At 41.8% G+C, this 20,245-nt stretch overlaps 1 protein-coding gene across 1 annotated transcript in view; it reads right to left on the bottom strand.

Annotated features, from left to right (window-relative positions):
• The window catches only part of cnot6l (CCR4-NOT transcription complex subunit 6-like), a gene marked incomplete at its 3' end in the record, with an annotated part of 41,013 nt that extends 27,309 nt beyond the window's left edge, over nt 1–13,704 (bottom strand). The window contains 1 exon segment of the mRNA NM_001126949.1: nt 13,379–13,704.
• Nucleotides 13,705–20,245: the final 6,541 nt, after the last annotated feature.

The following is a 20,245-nucleotide window of genomic DNA, read 5'->3' as shown; positions in this document are numbered from 1 at the left end:
CGCAGCGCTGTACAATAAGTGGGTTACATACATTGGACATACAGAGTAACATATAAAGCAATCAATAACCGATACAAGAGGTGAAGAGGGCCCTGCCCAAAAGAGCTTACAATCTACAAGGCATTAAATATTAGATTGCACAAAAAGCAGAAACGGCTAGTTTTTCATCCTGCTGTAGTTTCTAAAATATAAAAAAAGTTAGTTCACTAAACATGCATTAAAGCAGGGGTGGCCAATAAGTCGATTGCAGTCCACCAGTCAATCCCCCATGGATTTCTGGTGGACAGCGAAAAAGCCGGGCATACGAAAATGCTGCGTGATTGCGTATATACGCATTCACGCCGCACTTCTGCTCTGGTCCGGTCGATCGCGACCGCAAAAGTCTGGCCACCCCTGCATTAAAAGGAGAAGGAAAGGCTAGCAAAGAATTAATCTCAAGCTAAAGGCATACCTTCAGTTGTCTCAATAGTGCCCTTAAGTCTCCCCCATATTTCACCTGTTCAGAAGATCAGAAACCAAACAGGAAGAAAAACCACTGAGCTGTGTAACGAAGGTTCCCATAATGCCTCACTCCTGCACAAACACCCAGCCCAAGTGAACATGCTCAGTTAGACTACGAGTCAGCTTCCTGCTGATTGGCTCAGATCCACATTCCTAAGGGGGGAGGGGAGTGAGTTTTTAGCATTCTGAGGGAGGGGGGAGCAGGAGAGAGAAGACAGCAGAAAGCTGCATGTCTGTGGCACAGGAATTACAGACACAAGAAATCTTTTTTCAGAGAAGTCAGTGCAGCGTTTCTGTGAGTGGTTATGGCTGTATTTACATAGACCTTTCTGATAGAGCTTACTTTTTTTTTTCCTTTCTTTCTCCTTTAAAGGAATACGGTCACGGGAAAAGTTTTTTAAAAACAAAAAAACCATCAGAGCTTCCCCAGCAGAATCAGGCATTGAAATCTTTTTCAAAAACCGATTTATATTTAATTTTTAAATTTCACATGGGGCCATATTCTTCATTTCCCAGAGTGATACAGCCATGTTACTTGCGCTCTGATAAACTTCAGTCATACTTTAATGTTGTGCTTCAAGTTGGAGTGTTATCACCCCTCCCAGCAGCCGATCAGCAGAACAATAGGAAGGTAGCAAGACAGCAGATATCAGAATGGCACTCAATAGTAAAGCTGGCCATACACGTGGCGATCTGACGATGTTTTGTGCGACCATCGGTCGCACGAAACATAGTCAGATCCGCCACACACCATGCAGGGCTGAATTGGCAGGTAAGGAGGTAGAAACAATAGGATTTCTACCTCCTTCTGCCGATTCAGCGCTGAAGGGAGATTTTGGTCAGGCGCCTTCTATGGCGCCCGATCAAAATTTTCAAACTGGTCCTATCGGCGAGTCGGCCGATATCAGCAGCTTCCTGCGATATCGGTCGACTCGCCGTCATACCATACAAGCACCGAATATCGTACGAAACGAGGTTTCGTACGATATCGGTGCGTGTATGGCCACCTTAAGAAATCCAAATCCGGCTTGGGGCTCCTCCAGTTACACGGGAGTAGGAGAAACACAGTTCTATCATGTATTGCTGGCTCCTTCAGAATCAGGCATAATGTACTGAGATGGCTGCCTAAACATCAATATATTGTTCAAGAACATCATTTTCAAGAGTAAATTATTTGCTATGTAAACAATGTAATTTTGAAATAAAAAGTACACTAAGTCATGACAGAATCCCTTTAAGCATATATGATTTGGTTATGAATTCCAGCAGGAAAAACCTGTGCAAGCCTAGTCAAAACCACTACTTCTTCCAAACATCAAATTCATTATGTATTTTCCCCCAAAACACTTCTCCAGAAAACATTGATGGAAGCGAGACCTTTAAACAATATTTAATATCTACTGAACTCTTTTGTGGAATAAAGTTTTGATAAGCAGGCAGTATCTGTAAGGCAGCCACTACAACAGAATACCTGCACCAAGAAAACAAAAAAAAAACAAAAATGCAGCAATTTAACATAAAGCCAGGGCTATCTAAAACATCTTTCTGGAGAAGTTTAAAGTTGTCACAGGGGGTCACCATACTGGTTTCTGTTAGGAGTGTCAGACACTGCACGTACTCAGTGTGCTCTGGTCAACTGTTGAAAAGCTAAGCTTATGGGTTGTCGCAAATTATCAAGCAGAAAACTAGGTTTGTCTGTCATAGAAGCTGATGCTACAGGGCTGGTTATTAAATTCTGAGGCTAATTGTGCTGGTTTCAAAGCTGCCACGTAACGAGAATCTTGAATTTCTAATCAGCCCTTTATTGTGACAAAGCTAAGTAACAGACAGCGGCACAGAGCATGTGCAGGGAATTGGCAGATAAGATGATGGGGGCTAATGGTGCAGTTTTAGGGGGACAGATCTTCCTTGCTAAATGCCCATTATCTTGAGCTGGTATAGAAGCCCAAACCATAATGTACAACATTTCTGCCCTACTTCTTCAGGCAGAGCCTACAGGCATAATACCAAATTAACATAGAAAGCCACACTAGTGCCTCCTCTTTCAGGCAACCCTAAGAATGAGAAATAATTTTTAAACATTTCTAAAAAGAGAACATCAATAAGAGGAGGCTGTAAAATACATAGACGTTAAAGGGCAAGTCAACCCCAAAAATAATGTTTTGCATAATGAAAGAACACATAATTCTAAGCAACTTTCCAATATGAAATAATTAAAAATTTGTAGCACTTTAAACGTTATTTGTAAATGTAATTGCTATTGAAAGCTGAACTCCTGGTTGCTATATTTTAAACAATGTTGCAAAGGTCTTCCTTCTCCAGCGAGTCAGGTCTGTCAGGCTGCTGCCTCGTGTTACAATGTTTCAACAGTCTGAGCCACCAGGGCAGAGAATAGAAAAGGACAGGCAAGCACTGCTTCTAATAGCAGTTATAAATACAAATAACTCAAAAACCATTACAAACTTGTAATAAATGTATATTGCAATGCTGCTTAGAATTTTGGTTTCTTTTATTAGGCGAAAAATTATATTTTGAGTTGCCTTGTCCTTTAAGATTTATAAAGCTTTCCTTTGTGGAGGAACACCGTACATAAGGATTCATGTCATGTCTTCTCAAAGGACAATATTTGCAAGTGAAAAGCTTAGCAGAGCTCAGCAGTTTCAGGTAGTGGCTTAAAGGAACAGTAACACTAAAAAATGAAAGAGCTTTAAAGTAATAAAAATATAATGCACTGTTGCCCTGCACTGGTAAAACTGGTGTGTTTGCTACAGTAACACTACTATAATTTATATAATAAGCTGCTGTGTAGCCACGGGGGCAGCCATTCAAGCTGGAAAAAAGGCACAGCTTACATAGCAGATAACAGATAAGTTCTGTAGAATACAATAGTGTTTTATCTGTTATCTGCTATGTGCCTGTGCCTTTTCTCCTTCGAATGGCTGCCCCCATGGCTACATAGCAGCTTATTTATATAAATTATAGTAGACTTTCTGAAGTAAACTCACAACTTTTACCAGTGCAGGGCAGCAGCACATTATATTTTAGTTACTTTTATACACTTTCATTTTTTGATGTTACAGTTCCTTTAATAGACCTGAATAGACACTGCCTTTATTTATAGCAAGGGTAGAAGTGCCCCATAATAGCTGCAGTAACTGATCAACTAGGTGCCAAACATATTAACTAAGAGCTTCTGAAAAGTAAATTTTATCCCATTCCTGAGGGGTATTCAACTTTTAATTTTCCCTGTTAGTAAAAGACATTTGAACAAGGGCTTCCGCAATGTCTTTCTATTGGATACTATAAATACATTTTACACACATTCCCAGCTTTACCACAGTAACAAATATTACTTCCCTAAATCATATTATGCATCCTCCCATTTGAGTACAACATGCTGATAAGGACCCCTAAAAATTATTTGCCAATTTATATGAAACGTCAAATATGTAGGCCAAGAACAGCAGATCTGCTGGGCCTGCACCAACAGGCACTAAACAAGCCTGTGTGCAGACAAACTGAGTGGGCTTTGGAACAGAAATGCTTCGGTATGTTTTTGTGCCAAATCTGCTCTGTTTTATCTACATGCTAGGTGGTGCAGATACCGTATAGGGCAGAGCAGAGTGGAGTGGATTGCCAATCTCTCTGGCTACATTTATGCATATGGATGTTTCTTGTGCTAAGTACGGTTCATTCAACCATATCAGGAGATAAAAGACCAGGGCATTTTTATTGCCCTGTTTGCCATGCATAATTATCTTCTTGCTTTGTTTACCAAAGTTCTTAAGAAGCCCGTTATCTAGCTAGCTGATAAGAACCACTTAGGGCTCTGGCACACGGGGAGATTAGTCGCCCGCGACAAAACTCCCTGTTCGCGGGCGACTAATCTCCCCAGATTGCCATCCCACCGGCAAAAATGTAAATCGCCGGTGGGATGGCATACGCGTTTCCTCTCAAGGCAAATCTCCCCGTGAACAGTGTCCCAGAGCCCTTAAGCTGGCCAAACACACACCGATAGTATCATACGAAACCTCGCAGATCAACGAGATGACATATCTAAAAGGCTGCAGATATCGGCCTGTAGGACAATGGGTTTGTAAAATGTGTTATTGCTATGCATGTATTTAATGGCAGCCAATATGTAAATGCATTAAACAAGGAATGCAGTACTGTTAAAAGGTGGTAAAATAATTATTAATATTATTGGACCCAGTGCTAATACCTATCTGACCTACTTACACATTTGCAACACAAAGGTGACCTAGGAAGGCGTGGCTTTAATTAGATGGGAGGATCTGTTATTCTGAATAATATTTATGTATATTCTAAATTAAAATGGGACAACAGATCAAACAGCTTTGTTCAGTTACAAACTTAATTTTAAAGGATTCTATTAGAATCCCTAAAACAAACCTATAATATGTATATATTGTTTACTGTTACAAAGATATTGCCACTAGGGCTGCACAGGTTGACAAACGGTCAACCTGAGGCGATCCTAACCTGGCTGCAAAACGGACACTGACATTTGCAAATCCACAGCTCCCTCTTATGTCACAAATAGGTGGGGCAAAGAAAACACATAACCAGAGATGCTGGGAGATGGTAGGTCATGGGATGTGACCTGCTACAGGTGTAAATTGCTCTGTTGGACACAAACCTTCGATAAGAGTTATTTAAGTGCCAAGTGACACTCGGGCGCACTGTATACTTGCTTTCTTTAAAAGTGATCGGAAGACAGTGTTATCATATATCCCCAGCATTAGAAGAAGGGCCGCCTGTTAGTCAGTGGGAAACTGGTAGCAATTGGCCGTGTGACGACAAGCCCAAACTCTGTTTTCTTGTGGGTAAGGTTGTCCATGCAAAACTAACTGCACCCATTTTTTGCAAACAATGATAAAAATTACAATATAAGCTTTCTTTAAATAAAGCATAGTACTAATTCTTATTCATCTTGTTAATTTAGAACTGATGACAGTTGTATTTAAACTCTTTGCTTTCCTCTTCTGCCCTTTTCCAGCTTTTATAAAGAGGGTGGGGGTGACAACAGCAGGCAAAAATGCTACAACGCTATGGTTACTTTTTACAACAAAAAGCTAAAAAGGAATTTGCCTCAGAATTATTGTATCATACTAAAAGTAATAAAAGTTAAACTACCCTATACACATATTGACGGTTCTTTACTAAAAAGGCAAGTTGAAATTAACAGACCGTTGTAATGATATAGAAAAAATGCCACGTTCAGCAATATAGGATATCATTTTGTTAGCACATGCATTTTTAGGATTCTGAATTCACTTGCAAGTTCGTCTACTCAGCAAGAAAAGAAAAGGATGACATCCCATTTTTAAACAAAACACTAGTTGTTTCTAATAGGTGTGTATTGCCAATGCTGAAAATATACTTCAATGTATATTCTATACAGACAGATACTTTTAGTAGTTTTGAGGAGGTCACATTGATTTCACGCAATAAAGTTGGTAACATTTGAAGGGGTATACTGGTACTTATTGTACAGCGCTGCGGAATATGTTGGCGCTTTATAAATAAATGTTAATAACAATAATAATATATTGGCAGATAACTACACTACTTATGGGAGGTGCTATTGTTTAAACTAAATTACTTTGAAAAGGCCATTGATGTATTATATGACAACACGTGTGCTGTTCTGTAAGGGCAACAGCACACAGGAAAAATAGTTGGGTGACTTAAGCTGGCCATACACGCACCAGTATCATCTGAAACCTCGTTTTGTATGATTTTTGGTGTGGGTATGGCAGATCGACCAGCCAACATATCGGTTGTCTTGTCGATCAGGCAGGTTAAAACATTTGGTTGAAGTCGCCCAAGCAAAATCTACGTTTAGGGCTGAATCATCAGGTGTCTGTAGAATCCCTTTTGTTTCTACCTCCATATCTTACGATTCCACCCTGAACATCAATGGGAAAAAAACAAACAATCTTTCCTGCGACCACTGTAATTGCTACGTGTATGGCCACCCTCAGGTTCCACTGAAACCCATGCAGCAGGAAAGATAGCCATCACTGCAGTAAAGTTACCTTAGTTACTAAGGGTATTAGGAGGGTAGGTAAATGTGGGTCAGTGGCTCATAGGTGACAGCTCTCTCCCAACCGCAAATGACATTCTCGTTTTGGAATAATGGATTTCTAGTTTTACCGAACACAGCAGGTTGTGTTGCAGCTAAAAGTTACTGCAGAAGGTATAGTGAATCTGGTTTAAAAAAAAAAAAAAAAAAAAAAAAAAAAAAAAAAGGGGGGGGGGGGGAGGTAAACTGCATGTCGCATCCATCCAGCCAAGTGGAGAATTGGGGAAACCTAGAAAGTTCAACTAAAAGAGCTGACCTTGTTTAAGATAATCATACAGGTTACACGTTACCCAAGGCTTTTACAGATATCAGTCACCTTGTCTCCTACATACACTCACTAAATATCAAACAAAACCTTGTTACACACAATATCGATGCGTGTATGGCCACCTTTAAGGTGAATTAAATCAGCACAGCTTGGCAAATTGAATGTATTAAGAGCATGTCTCATACAGTATCTAGTAGAATTAAAGGACATGTAAAGTCTTCATTTGCCTACAATGTATTTCAGTTGGGCATGCCTCCCCCACCCAAATGGCATCATCTGTACTGCATATATCCCCTCTGCTTGCCAGCACGCACCAGCACATTTTCCTAAAGCAAACAGGAGCTTTCACCCGGTGGCCATTTTTCCTCTGATACATAATCAGTTACATTTAAATCTGCAAACAGCATACACACACAGACCCTTATTAGGCATACATTTAATCAAGTATACAGGCTCAGATAGGCAGAACCGTCTTTGATAAAAGTTCTGCTTTGTTTGAGCTGAGCTCAGGAGAGTTGGTTGGGAGAAAAACATTGAAGCAGACAGCTAGAGTTGAGTTTCTATGCGAACCAGCAATGCAATCTCTTTACTGGTTGCTAGACTGGGGGGGCATGTTTAGTAATCTGAGCTTAGAACAACTGAGCATGCCCACAAGCAAACAGCCAAAGCAAATTCCTCAGCGTGGGGGCCGAGTGGGTTGCAGGAGGAGAAGCAAATCTAAGTGATTAAGGAGATGTTGCAGCCTTACTATTAACCTCTGGACAACCAGTGTGGCAGGTATTGAAAGATTTCAAAGAGGCTGTTCACTGATTACATTTTTGTGTGTGGGGTTTACATGTCCTTTAAGTCTAAAACAACTAAACTTCAGAGTTTTTTTTTTTCTTGAAAATGTTTCACCACTCATCCGAGTGGCTTCTTCAGTTCATATTACTGGTAAGGAATTCCCCGGCATTACCCTTGAGGGTAGTACAGTCACAGTCATCCAATCATAATGGTTCTATATTAGTTAGGTGTTAGCTGAAACGGACAGGTGTAAGAAGGTATGATCCAGTCACAATGGTACCATGATTCTCATTGATGCAGGTGTTAATCAGTCAAAGATAAGGATGTCAAAGTGGCATTGTATGTTGATGACAAGCGGTGTTGCAGGCCCCCTTCCTCTATTCAGAGATGGTTTTTCCAGGCTGGAATAAATGGCCTCTTTCACACTTCTTCCAAACCATCTGTCCTCTCGGTCCAAAATATGCACGTTACGTTCCTCAAAAAAAGAGTGCCCTTTTTCCTTGAGGTGTAGATAGACTGCAGAGTCTATGGTAGGAATTCCCTACCAGTAATTTGAACTGAAGAAGGAACTCGGATGAGCGGTGAAACATTTTAAAGAGAAAAAAAAAAAAAACTCTGAAAAGTCCAATTGCTTTAGACTTAATTCTACTAGACACTGTACATCATGACCTTGATGAATAAGAATCTTTATAGACAACATGTCTCATTTCACATTTTCTGGGACCCCTTGAACTACAGTTTATACTAACTCACATAATATGTTTTAACTACTGTACTGCACACACTGGGCACTATCCATGATAAGTACGTTGTATGCCATTAGCTTTACTTGCAATTGTGAGGTTCGTCACTGGGAGATACTCAACTGCAGTGATCTCCAACCAGTGGCTCAGAAGCACGTTGCTCACAAACCCCTTGGATGTTACTCCCAGTGGCCTTAAAGCAGGTGCTCTTTTTTGAATTTCTAGCTTGGAGGCATAAAGACCATGGGTACTTCCAAACAGAGTCTCCTGTAGTCTGCCAATCCACATTTGGCTACCAAATATCCAATCACACCCCTCACTGCTCACCCCCTAGAGCTTAGGTTGCTGCCCAACTTTTTTATATTTAAATGTTACTCACAGAGAAAAATAGTTGGTGACCCCTGCTCTACAGTGTCCCTGATATGAATTATAATAAGACATTTTTATTCTAGGGCAATCTTTACTTCAATTATCAAGTAAATAAGTGGTACTTCTATGTCTTGTAGGACATGAAAAAAAATTGTATGCGCTTTAAAACTGTGTGCACAAATTAGTAGGCAAGTCTGTACAATTGCTGATTGTATATGTGATAAGAACCTCAAAGCTTTCTGCATACTAATTTGTGTGTACTAGTGTCAACTTGCAAGGTCATACATTAATGCTCACACGCACTTATAGCATGACCTGGATAAATGAGAATCTTCATAGACATTAATGTGCACATTTTTTTCTTAAGGAGACACTGCAATGAATTGATAGTTATGGCCCCTAGACTGTCTGCGGGCTCCACAGACTGCTTTTTTTTTTTTTAACTCATACTATGCCATCTAATTAGCCCACTACTAAAGACTTGTGAGTCTTTTTCGGCGATTTCAGGAAATCGCGATGCTGCGTGTGCCATCCCGCCGGTGACTTACATGTTCGCCGGCGGGATGGCGGGTCATGGCAACTCGGGGAGATTAGTCGCCCGCGAACAGGGAGTTTTGTCGCGGGCGACTAATCTCCCCCGTGTGCCAGAGCCCTTAAAAGTGTCTACCACCTCACACAGGTCACATCCAAAATTAGCTGCTGCTAAGTAGCTCCATGTGTCTTCACCCTTAGATTTGAGTGTATTCCCTGCAGGAGCAAAATACACTACATAAATAACCTTATACTGACAACAGACAACTTGACAAGAAAAAAAAAACAATAGCATGTACACATATAACTACTCACTCAAACATTGTTGCTTACTAAAAGAAATGTTAAAGGAAACATAGGATAAATGGGGAAAACCCTAATTTTGTAGGCAATTATGAATAATATATGGTGCTGGTTTCACTTTGTGCTAAAAATTAATCCTATTTGTAAAAATGACCCCTTTATTGGAACTCCCTATAGATCCTATCACTTCTCGGTCAGAAGACAGAAGAAGAACAGTAGAAGGGGGAGAGCCAATCACAGCCCTGCAGTAACACAAGCACAGACAGGCTTCAGTTTCCTATCAGGTCAGCCTAGCTGCTGATTGGTTCCTATCCTACAGCAAAGTGTACTGAGGGCCGCCGGCTCCCCAGCTCATCCAGAGAATTCAGCCAGCAGGAAGTGAAATGGATGGGCAGAGCTAGTGGGGTTTGGGATGAATTTCTCAATAAATCAGTCCAAAACACAACTTTTTTTTAGCACAATCCTTCTATATCTAGGAGGAGTACAACTCCCTGGTACATTGTTAATTTTTATAGGATATGTCTCCTTTAAAGAGAAGGAAAGGTAAAAACTAAGTAAGCTTTATCAGAAAGCTCTATGTAAATACAGCCATAAGCACTCACAGAAACGCTGCACTGAGTTCCCTGTCAAAAGATTAGTCGTGTCTGTTTTCCTCTGCCAGAGAAACGCAGCTCTTTGCTTTGTGCTCTTTCCTGCTCCCCCTGCCTCAAGAATGCTAAGAACTCCACCCCCCCCTTAGGAATGTGGAACTGAGCCAATCAGAAGGAAGCTGACTCATAGTATAACTGAGCATGTTCACTTGGTCTGGATGTCTGTGCAGGAGTGAGGCATTATGGGAACTTTCTTTACACAGCTCAGCGTTTTTTTTTTTCCTGTTTGGCTTCTGATCATCTGAACGGGAGAAATATGGGGAGACTTAAGGGCACTATTGAGACAACTGAAGGTATGCATGCAGCTTGAGATTAACACTTTATTAGCCTTTCCTTCTCCTTTAATCATCTTTGACAGATGGGTACTGCTGAATTCTATGGATGTTGCATTTTACCCCAGTAAAGGAAAAACGATAGCATATAATAATGAAAAGACACATACAAATAGTATCTAATGCACGACACCTTAGATACCAATAAAAATTCTTAGAATAATCATGTTTGGCTGCAGGTGACAAACTTGTCATTTTACAATTTATTCTTTAACATATTGCTTATGTTTGCATTTTCACAGGAATTTATTTATTAAACCAAAACACAACAAACACATCAATAATAGGCGAGATGTGTTAACAAGGTCTAGGGGGTGTGGGGGGGGGGGGGCTGGGGACACCTGAGCTGGAGCTGTGCATTAAACACAGTTGGTGAAATAACAGACATTCTAAAATTACACTTATCAGAAAAATCAATAGGGTCAGAGAATCTCACACGCAAGTATACACAGCTTAGCCTAAGTGATACCAGAGACCTGCACAAACAATTTCAGCAGCAACAAAAGCCTGGATAAAGGGGGAGATGGAAAAGAGGAGGATAAAGAGAATAAGACTGCACTGAAATAAAAATGTGAGGCTTGATGTGCCAAAAATTAGAGAATGTTCATTATTTTGTTGTTGTCTTGCGAGTCTATGCTTTCTGTGTCTCTACTGCCACCTCCCCTTCCTTCCTACAGCTTCCACATATATATATACACCATGTGATATATATTTAGACAAAAGCATACACAAGTTATGCAATCACCAACAGGCTCTGCAAGACAAATACGTTTTGCACAGGTTCTCTCAAAAGAAAAACACAGCATGCCTCTTAGTTATAGCCATATCTGAACCACAATAGAAAATATTCCTCTCACAAACCAAAGCTGGCAGCTCTGAAACCAAGCCTGTTAATAGTACGGTAATCTATTGGGCAATATTTTATTTACAAAAATTCCCCCATTCTGCACAGTGGACACTGATTTTATACCACAGATATATAGATACACACACACTATGAAACCTCAATTTAACTTACCTCGATTGCTTTCACTTAATATAACACATTATGAATTTCCCTAATTTTTTTTTTCTGGACCCCATAAAAATTTTTAAAGGAGATTCCAGTTTGGGCTGCATATGCACCAAATATACATTTGTATGCAGAGCATCCATCTTGGGGGGTACAAGTGGTACAATTGTAGGTGGGCCCGGTTCACTCTACAGGCCTAAAATAAACAATATTTTGTATTTTTATGTAAGGAAGTGGGCCTTCACACATTGATGTTCCAGGACCCAGTAAACAAATGAGGTATTTATGACAGCCCTGGGACTGTTTAAAAGCAAAGCCATTTTCGACTAAATTTTGCAGTAAGTGACGCGAACGGAAAAGAGTGGTAAAGACTCCCAACCCTCAACACACCTAAATAGAACTATGCCAGGACAAAATTTATCACAACACAGGAAATTTTGGGGTGGTCATAGCTTTTTTTTCCCTCCACCAGACATGCAGAAAAGGGTCCCAAAGCACATGCTCAAATGAAATGGCTACAGCTATATAAAACACTCAAATGAACAAGCTACCCACAGAAGAGGGGCAATTCTGTGTTATTAAAAATATGAAATTATATAACATTTTAAAAATGCAATAAGGAAATTGTTAAACAGTTCATCCAAACTGCAGCCCTAAGGAGGAGCTAAAAATGTATTATTACACTTGTCCTCCCTGTGTGCAATTGTGTATATTGTAAGATTGTACAGCGCTGAGTATACTTAGTTATAAATAAAGTTATACATACATCAATAACTGGGGATTTCATTTTGGCTACATCAAAAAAAAGTAATGGTAAAAGCTATGTTTTTGGAGTTTTACAAGCATGCAAAATTGTAAAAGAACCATCATGCTTTGCTGTTTGATCCAAAGGTTTGGAAACCTTGTTTGACAAAACCACATAAACAAATGTTAATTAAAATCACTTTTTCCTTTTTTTAATTCTGGTATGTTAATAAGACCGACTTCTCTGTACTTCAGTTGTTGGGGGGGGGGGCAAATTAAACAAAATGTATATTTTAAAGAAAAAAAAAAAACTTCCTCGTGGGTTAGTGTAATAATTGGAACCGAGAGAAAATAAACGAGTAGAACCTCGAAGGAACTTAAACAGCAATGTTTACAGTTAAAAGCAAAGATAGGGTGTTGAAGTTACTACATAATTACTGGAATAAAAAAAAAAACTTTTTTTTTTTAAAAAAGTTAACCAAAAGTGAAATCAAAAACAATAAGAAAATGGACGAAAGCAGGAAGGAAACGAGAGTCCCATGCTGCAAGTTGGCCCCCAGCACAATACAGCTCGATGCAATGCCAACAGGGGAAAAGGGGGATGGGGATTTACTTCCAAACACCGAGCGAGAACAGATATCTCACCAGTGCTCGATGCCTAGAGGTGGCTAGTTAGTTGCTGGGTGTTTCTGGAAAGTACATACTGCCATCCCGGGGCACAAGTCGGCCTTCATGGCGTTGCGGTGTACTTACAGGGAACGGCAATGCCTGCTATTATCAGGAAGCCACGGTAAGAGTTCACACACGGATGGAGGAAGCAGCAGTTTACACACCAAACATGGATGCCTAAATCGCGGCCCTCCAACCTCAGTTGAACTCGTAGTACCTGAGCAATAGCTTGTGCCGGCTGGGGATGCTGCTAAATGAAGAGAGAATGATCCCCTGTGTAGGAGAATGGTTGGTACGGCCTGGCCGAGCTCACTTCCACGTGCACATTCGGGCATGCCAAGACAAAGCGCCGAGCCCCCCTCACCTGCATTCAGCGCCGTGTTATCCTGTGTCCGTAGCCTTCTTGCCTTGTGCTGCTCTCCGTGTGGGCCTGGGTGCTCGCTAGTTGCAGGGGCTAACAGTAAATACATGCAGGCAACAGGAATGGATGAGAGGTGTCCCAGCCGATACTAATCCTCTCGGTTAATGAGAAGATCCCTCAGCCGAGTGCCACTTATTGCTCCCTATCTCCCGAGTCCCTTCCGTGTATCTGGGGGTTAAACAAAACTCGCACCTCTCTCGCTCCCTAGGGCTTCCTTTGTCTCCGGGCCGCGTCACGATGGGGGTTGAGGCACACTAGGCCAGGGGGGCAAGCCCGCTGGTGAGCGGATGGATATAAATATTGAGATGAATAATAAGGGTGAGAAGTGGGATGTGTGTACACAGGGGGTACAAAGGGGGCGTTTACATGAAGAGGCGGGACATGGTGATGATGACAGAGGAAGAGGAGGAGCGGGAAGGGTGCTGGGCCTGCTTTGGCTATTATTAGTATGCTGGCTTACGTATCACGTTTAGGGTCTATACATCCTTCTGATTACGGATCAATCAGTGTATTATTAGAATGAGCTGAGATCATCCTACCCCCCAGTAGTCACCATTGGCAGATAAGGCGGGTGATGGAGTGTAAGGGCGCATAGATCGCAGGGGGGGGGATTACAAAAGGAAGGAAGGATCCAGTCTCTTCTGTGCTACCCTGCAACGTGTGTTTTTATTTGTTGCGTTGCTGTGATTGGAATGGCAGGTTCTCAACCTCACAGGTGATTCTGATGCTGCCATTTTCTAGTCTAATACTGCCTCTTTCTATTAGTGGTAGTAGCAATTTAATCTGCCAGTAGTGGTCACACTCAAACACCTTTCAATATGGTTCTTAGTTGGTTTGAAAGATAGCAAATATACATTTCTAGTAGCTATGAAGAGGTGTAAGTGGGCAGGAAGTCCCGGGCTCTAATGCAACCAAGCTAATAAAAGAATTACAGGCTCAAAAGGCTGAGCAGCAAATTAAATCAGGCTGAAATATCAGCCATTCTGTCTTTTTTTTTATGAGGTTTCGACTAGAGCTTAGGGCTAGTAGTGTTGCCAGCTTTCTTGAAAATAGTAGTAACCTTTTCTTCCCTCTCTGCTTCCAATTAATAATGATGGCATCAAGAATCATTGCCACCAAAAGTGCTAGTCACGAAAAAAGATCAATATGACCCACATGCATTTTTAAATAAAGTTAATTTAGTCATTATTTTTATCAATTATTTAATAATTCAAATAGGGAAAATCTCAAAAGTGGAATAAAAAAATTGAATAAGAAATATTATTGAAGTCAAGTCAGATGCACAAAAGCTTTACTCCATTTTTGGAGAATAAGGGCTCATATTTACTGCACTTCCCTGCGGTGGTGCTCTTGTGTGTGCCACCACAGGAAACCGCAGGAAGAAACACATCCCATTCTGCCTAATGGGGCTGTGCTTACACAGTTACATGTAAGTGCTGAACACATGTTGCCTTATGGTTTGGTTAAATTGTTGTTCCGGAACGCCACTTCAGTAAATCGGGAGTACCAAGTTGCTTTATTCGATTCCGGAACACAATTTATGCCAAGATGAACTTGAAAGATTTTTTTTTTGTGCTATTTACTTGGAGTTTATAACATCCAAATTAGAAAAATAAGAAAATTATTTTACTTTGTGATGGAGAAAAAATACATTTTTCTGTAGGATTGGTGTTCAGACAATTGTGAACCTGTCATTTAATGATTTTCTAAATGTAAATGAACTCTCCACTCCAATTTAATGCCATATTTGTCTTTATGGCGCATTTGTGAATTACCCCCCAGGGTTGAATATTTTGGTACTTTTGGGGCAGGCCATAAGTATATTGTATAGGGCTCCAATGAACACAATTGACCAGTTATGGGTAGGTTTTCGAGAATAAATAAGATGTTTAAACTAGGGATGCACTGAATCCCGGATTCTGTTCGGGCCGAATACCACGTTTTTTGTAAGGATTCGGTTTCGGCCGAATCCTTGCTCTGCGCCAAACTGAATCCGAATCCTGTTGGAACAGGTGACCGCCTTATCCAGTCTTAGCGCTTTAGATATTGCACAAAATGGCTGCTTCAGGTGAGCATGTGAGGGGGAACAGGGGTCGGAGGTGCCGCTGGGCGGGTAAGAGGATGGCTGCACTGAGGAGCGCTGGCATGGCAGACACAGTTGGAAGGCACGCTGGCATGGGAGACACAGTTTTAGGCACGCTGCATGGGAGACAGTTTTAGGCACGCTGGCATGGGAGACAGTGTTAGGCACGCTGGTATGGGAGACACAGTTGGAAGGCACGCTGGTATGGGAGACACAGTTGGAAGGCACGCTGGTATGGGAGACACAGTTTTAGGCACGCTGGTATGGTAGACACAGTTGGAAGGCACGCTGGCATGGGAGACACAGTTTTAGGCACGCTGGTATAGGAGACACAGTTGGAAGGCACGCTGGCATGGGAGACACAGTTGGAAGGCACGCTGGTATGGGAGACAGTTTTAGGCACGCTGGTATGGGAGACAGTTTTAGGCACGCTGGCATGGGAGACACAGTTGGAAGGCACGCTGGTATGGGAGACACAGTTGGAAGGCACGCTGACATGGGAGACACAGTTTTAGGCACGCTGGCACGGGAGACAGTTTTAGGCACACTGGTATGGGAGACACAGTTGGAAGGCTCGCTGGCATGGGAGACACAGTTGGAAGGCACGTTGGTATGGGAGACAGTTTTAGGCACGCTGGTATGGGAGACAGTTTTAGGCACGCTGGTATGGGAGACACAGTTGGAAGGCACACTGGTATGGGAGACACAATTTTAGGCACGCTGGCATGGGAGACACAGTTGGAAGGCACGCTGGCATGGGAGACACAGTTGGAAGGCACGGTGGCATGGGAGACACAGTTTTAGGCACGCTGGCATGGGAGACACAGTTTTAGGCACGCTGGTATGGGAGACACAGTTGGAAGGCACGCTGGCATGGGAGACACAGTTTTAGGCACGCTGGCATGGGAGACAGTTTTAGGCACACTGGTATGGGAGACACAGTTGGAAGGCACGCTGGCAGGGGAGACACAGTTTTAGACATGCTGGCATGGGAGACACAGTTTTAGGCACGCTGGCATGGAAGACACAGTTTTAGGCATGCTGGCTGGGAGGCACAGTTTTAGGCATGCAGTCTGTAAGACACAGTTTTAGGCACACAGGCTGAGAGACACAGTTTTAGGCCTGCAGGCTGGGAGACACAGTTGGAAAGCACGCAGGCTGGTAGCATGTTCAATGGCAGAGGGAGGCACCTACCTTGGAGTATGGATGGGAGGGAGGGCGGCACACAAGCCAGCAATAATTGTGTAAGCCACAGTGAGGCTGTCAGGCTATTCAGGCAAGGTGTATTGCACCAGGAGCCCAAATGAGGGGAGAATATGGTGCTGCCTGTACTGGCTTTGGGGCACATTCCATGTAAAGCAGAGGGAAACAATCTTTACCGCCGCACCACCATCACCATTAACTTTCATTTGCGGCAATGTAGGTGGTTTTTTGCGGTGAGGGCAGTGAGGCTGGGATATGCCCTTCCTAGTGATGTTGTAATGGCAGATTCTGTTAATGCTTATAAGAGGGGCCTGGATGAGTTCTTGAACAAGCATAGTATCCAAGGCTATTGTGATACTAAAATCTACAGTTAGTATTGATGTTGGTATACAGGGTGGGCCATTTATATGGATACACCTTAATAAAATGGGAATGGTTGGTGATATTAACTTCCTGTTTGTGGCACATTAGTATATGTGAGGGGGGAAACTTTTCAAGATGGGTGGTGACCATTTTGAAGTCGGCCATTTTGGATCCAACTTTTGTTTTTTCAATAGGAAGAGGGTCATGTGACACATCAAACTTATTGGGAATTTCACAAGAAAAACAATGGTGTGCTTGTTTTTAACGTAACTTTATTCTTTCATGAGTTATTTACAAGTTTCTGACCACTTATAAAATGTGTTCAATGTGCTGCCCATTGTGTTGGATTGCATTTGCATTTATAAATTAATAGGTCTGTGAATATATATATATATATATATATATATCTATAACAGAATGAATTCAACACTCACAGGACTTTTTAGAGAATAAAAAAATCCTTTTGTGCAGATAATGCTGAGTTCATCCTGTCCTGTGTTTCACATTTATTTATGGTTTTTGTCCTCCCCCTTCTATGTTATATATATATATATATATCAATCCAAATGGTGTCCGCACTCCAAGGCTCAATATTCTGCGGGGTGCTTAGCCAAAATTATGTATGTATAGAAAATAATCATCTGTGGCCAGCACACCCTTCAATGTTTCATCAAAAAAATTTTTATTGTAGATATATTGTTAAAACCAACGTTTCGGTCCTTATTAGGACCTTGAGAAAGGTCCTAATAAGGACCGAAACGTTGGGTTTAACAATATATCTACAATAAAAAATGTTTTGATGATACATTGAAGGGTGTGCTGGCCACAGATGACTATTTTCTATATATATAATTAAACACTTGAAAAAAACAGTTGATTGACAGAAAGAGTATATGGACCTTCTATCAAGTCTACAGTTCTAGGTATAGTGTCCAAGGTATAGTGGGTGCCAGCATTATATTAATGAAGAATGAGCCTTGGGTTATTCCAGTCGATGTCTTGAAAAAAGCATAGTTTTCTTGCTGGTAGTCTGCTTTATTTGCATACATAGGTAGAAGGTTTATTGCACTCCAGCAGCCTGTACTTTTTATTGGCTTTGTACTTACTCTGCAGCAGGAAAGCGCCGAACACTGGTGAACAGCATGATTTTATTATATTGTATAGATTACAATATATTTAATTCTTATATTTAGGGCAATGGTATAGGTGGTGTGGGTATTTATACACTATGGGGCTGATTTACTAACCCACGAATCCGACCCGAATTGGAAAAGTTCCGACTTGAAAACGAACATTTTGCGACTTTTTCGTATGTTTTGCGATTTTTTCGGATTCTGTACGAATTTTTCGTTACCAATACGATTTTTGCGTAAAAACGCGAGTTTTTCGTATCCATTAAGTTTTAACGCTACGAAAAATGCGCAACTTTTCGCGTAAGTTTTAACGCTACGAAAAATGCGCAACTTTTTACGCAACTTTCGTAATGGATAGGAAAACTCGCGTTTTTACGCAAAAATCGTATTGGATCCGAAAAATTCGTAAAGAATCCGAAAAAATCGCAAAACATACGAAAAAATCGCAAAGTACCGATCATTACGAAAAAAACGCAATCGGACTCCATTCGACCCGTTCGTGGGTAAGTAAATCAGCCCCTATATCTGAACTTGTATATTGTGGGACTGTGCTTCTGAATTGGTGGGCACATTTGGAATGTACTTTGCTCGTGTGATAGAGCAGAGAAAGCAGCATTGTGCTTAAAACACTTGTTGCATCCGGATGCACCATGTCACAGGGAACCAACTTGTTTTAGTTCCAGCTTTGTAGTAGGCATACAGCTCAGTATGTTCTAACTAGGAATGCACCAAATCCAGGATTCAGTTTGTGATTAGGCCAAGATTTGGCCTTTTTCAGCAGGATTCGGATTTGGCCAGATTCGTGTTCTTGGTGGAACCGAATCCAAATCCTTAAAATTTTGTGACTCTTCGCCACATAAATGCGGCATTTGAAAATCTTTTACGCCTCTCGGACTTTAGTTTGCATATGCAAATTAGGATTCTGTTCAGTATTTGGCTGAATCTTTCACGAAGGATTCGGGCTTCAGCCGAACCCCAAAACAGTGGATTTTAAGGAGAATGAAAGGCAAAGTCCCTTGGGGGTGGCAAAATGTAAGGTAGCCCCAAGTGACTTAAATCGCCTACCTGGTGCCCCTGTTCGGAGAGAACAGCACCAGCCCAGGGTAGCTGCGATCGCTTCCTCCTTCCTGGTTCTGTGCGCGTGCATGCGCAGTAGAGTGAAAAGCCAAACTTTAACAGAGAAGTCGGCTTTTCACTCTACTGCGCATGCGCCTGTCGTTTAGTCCTTCCAAAACGAAGCCGGAAGGAGGAAGCGCTCCGCTACAGGTACCCCGGGCTGGTGCTGTTTTCTCCTAACAGGGGCACCAGCCCGGGGTACAAGGTAAGCGATTAAAGTCACTTGGGGGTGCCTAACATTTTGGCAACCCCAAGTTACTTTGCCTTTCCTTGTCCTTTAATGCATCCCTAGATATAACATTAAAAAAAAATGTTGCAGGGGCTGTTACACATATAGGGAGACAATTTAAGGCTGTGACAGATGGTGATATTAGTCACCGCGTGACAAATCTCCCTTGTCGCTGGTGACTAATCTCCCCGAAATGCCATCCCACCAGCAAGAATGTCAATTGCCGGTAGGATGGCATACGCGGCACAGCAATTTGGCGAAGTCGTGGAACTTTCATCTCAAGGCAACTTCCGCTACTTCGGCAAATTGCGGCGCCGCGTATGCCATCCCACCAGCGATTTACATTCTCGCCGGTGGGATGGCATTTCAGGGAGATTAGTCGCCCGCGTCAAGGGACATTTGTCGCGCGGCGACTAGTCTCACCGTCTGTCACAGCCCTTACATTTTTAATCAGTCCTATGATGTTTGTACGTTTTGGCTGAAATAACGATTTATTAGTATTGATAATTTAAAATGAGCTTATATGCCAGTATAAGGGCATACCTGACTAGGGTTGCCACCTCTACTGCTGGGAAACCCGGGCAGGGAGGCAGGGCGTGATGCCACTGGACAGGCCATGCCATTTTTACAAAAAGGTTGGGAAATTTTGCCACCGATTTTATAATAAATGTCTGAGAATCAAA

Source organism: Xenopus tropicalis, chromosome 1 (assembly GCF_000004195.4).
Source record: "Xenopus tropicalis strain Nigerian chromosome 1, UCB_Xtro_10.0, whole genome shotgun sequence".
In the NCBI taxonomy this organism is placed as follows: Eukaryota; Metazoa; Chordata; class Amphibia; order Anura; family Pipidae; genus Xenopus; species Xenopus tropicalis.
Note: the sequence above shows the minus strand (reverse complement) of the source record. Positions and strands in the feature narration are given on the sequence as shown.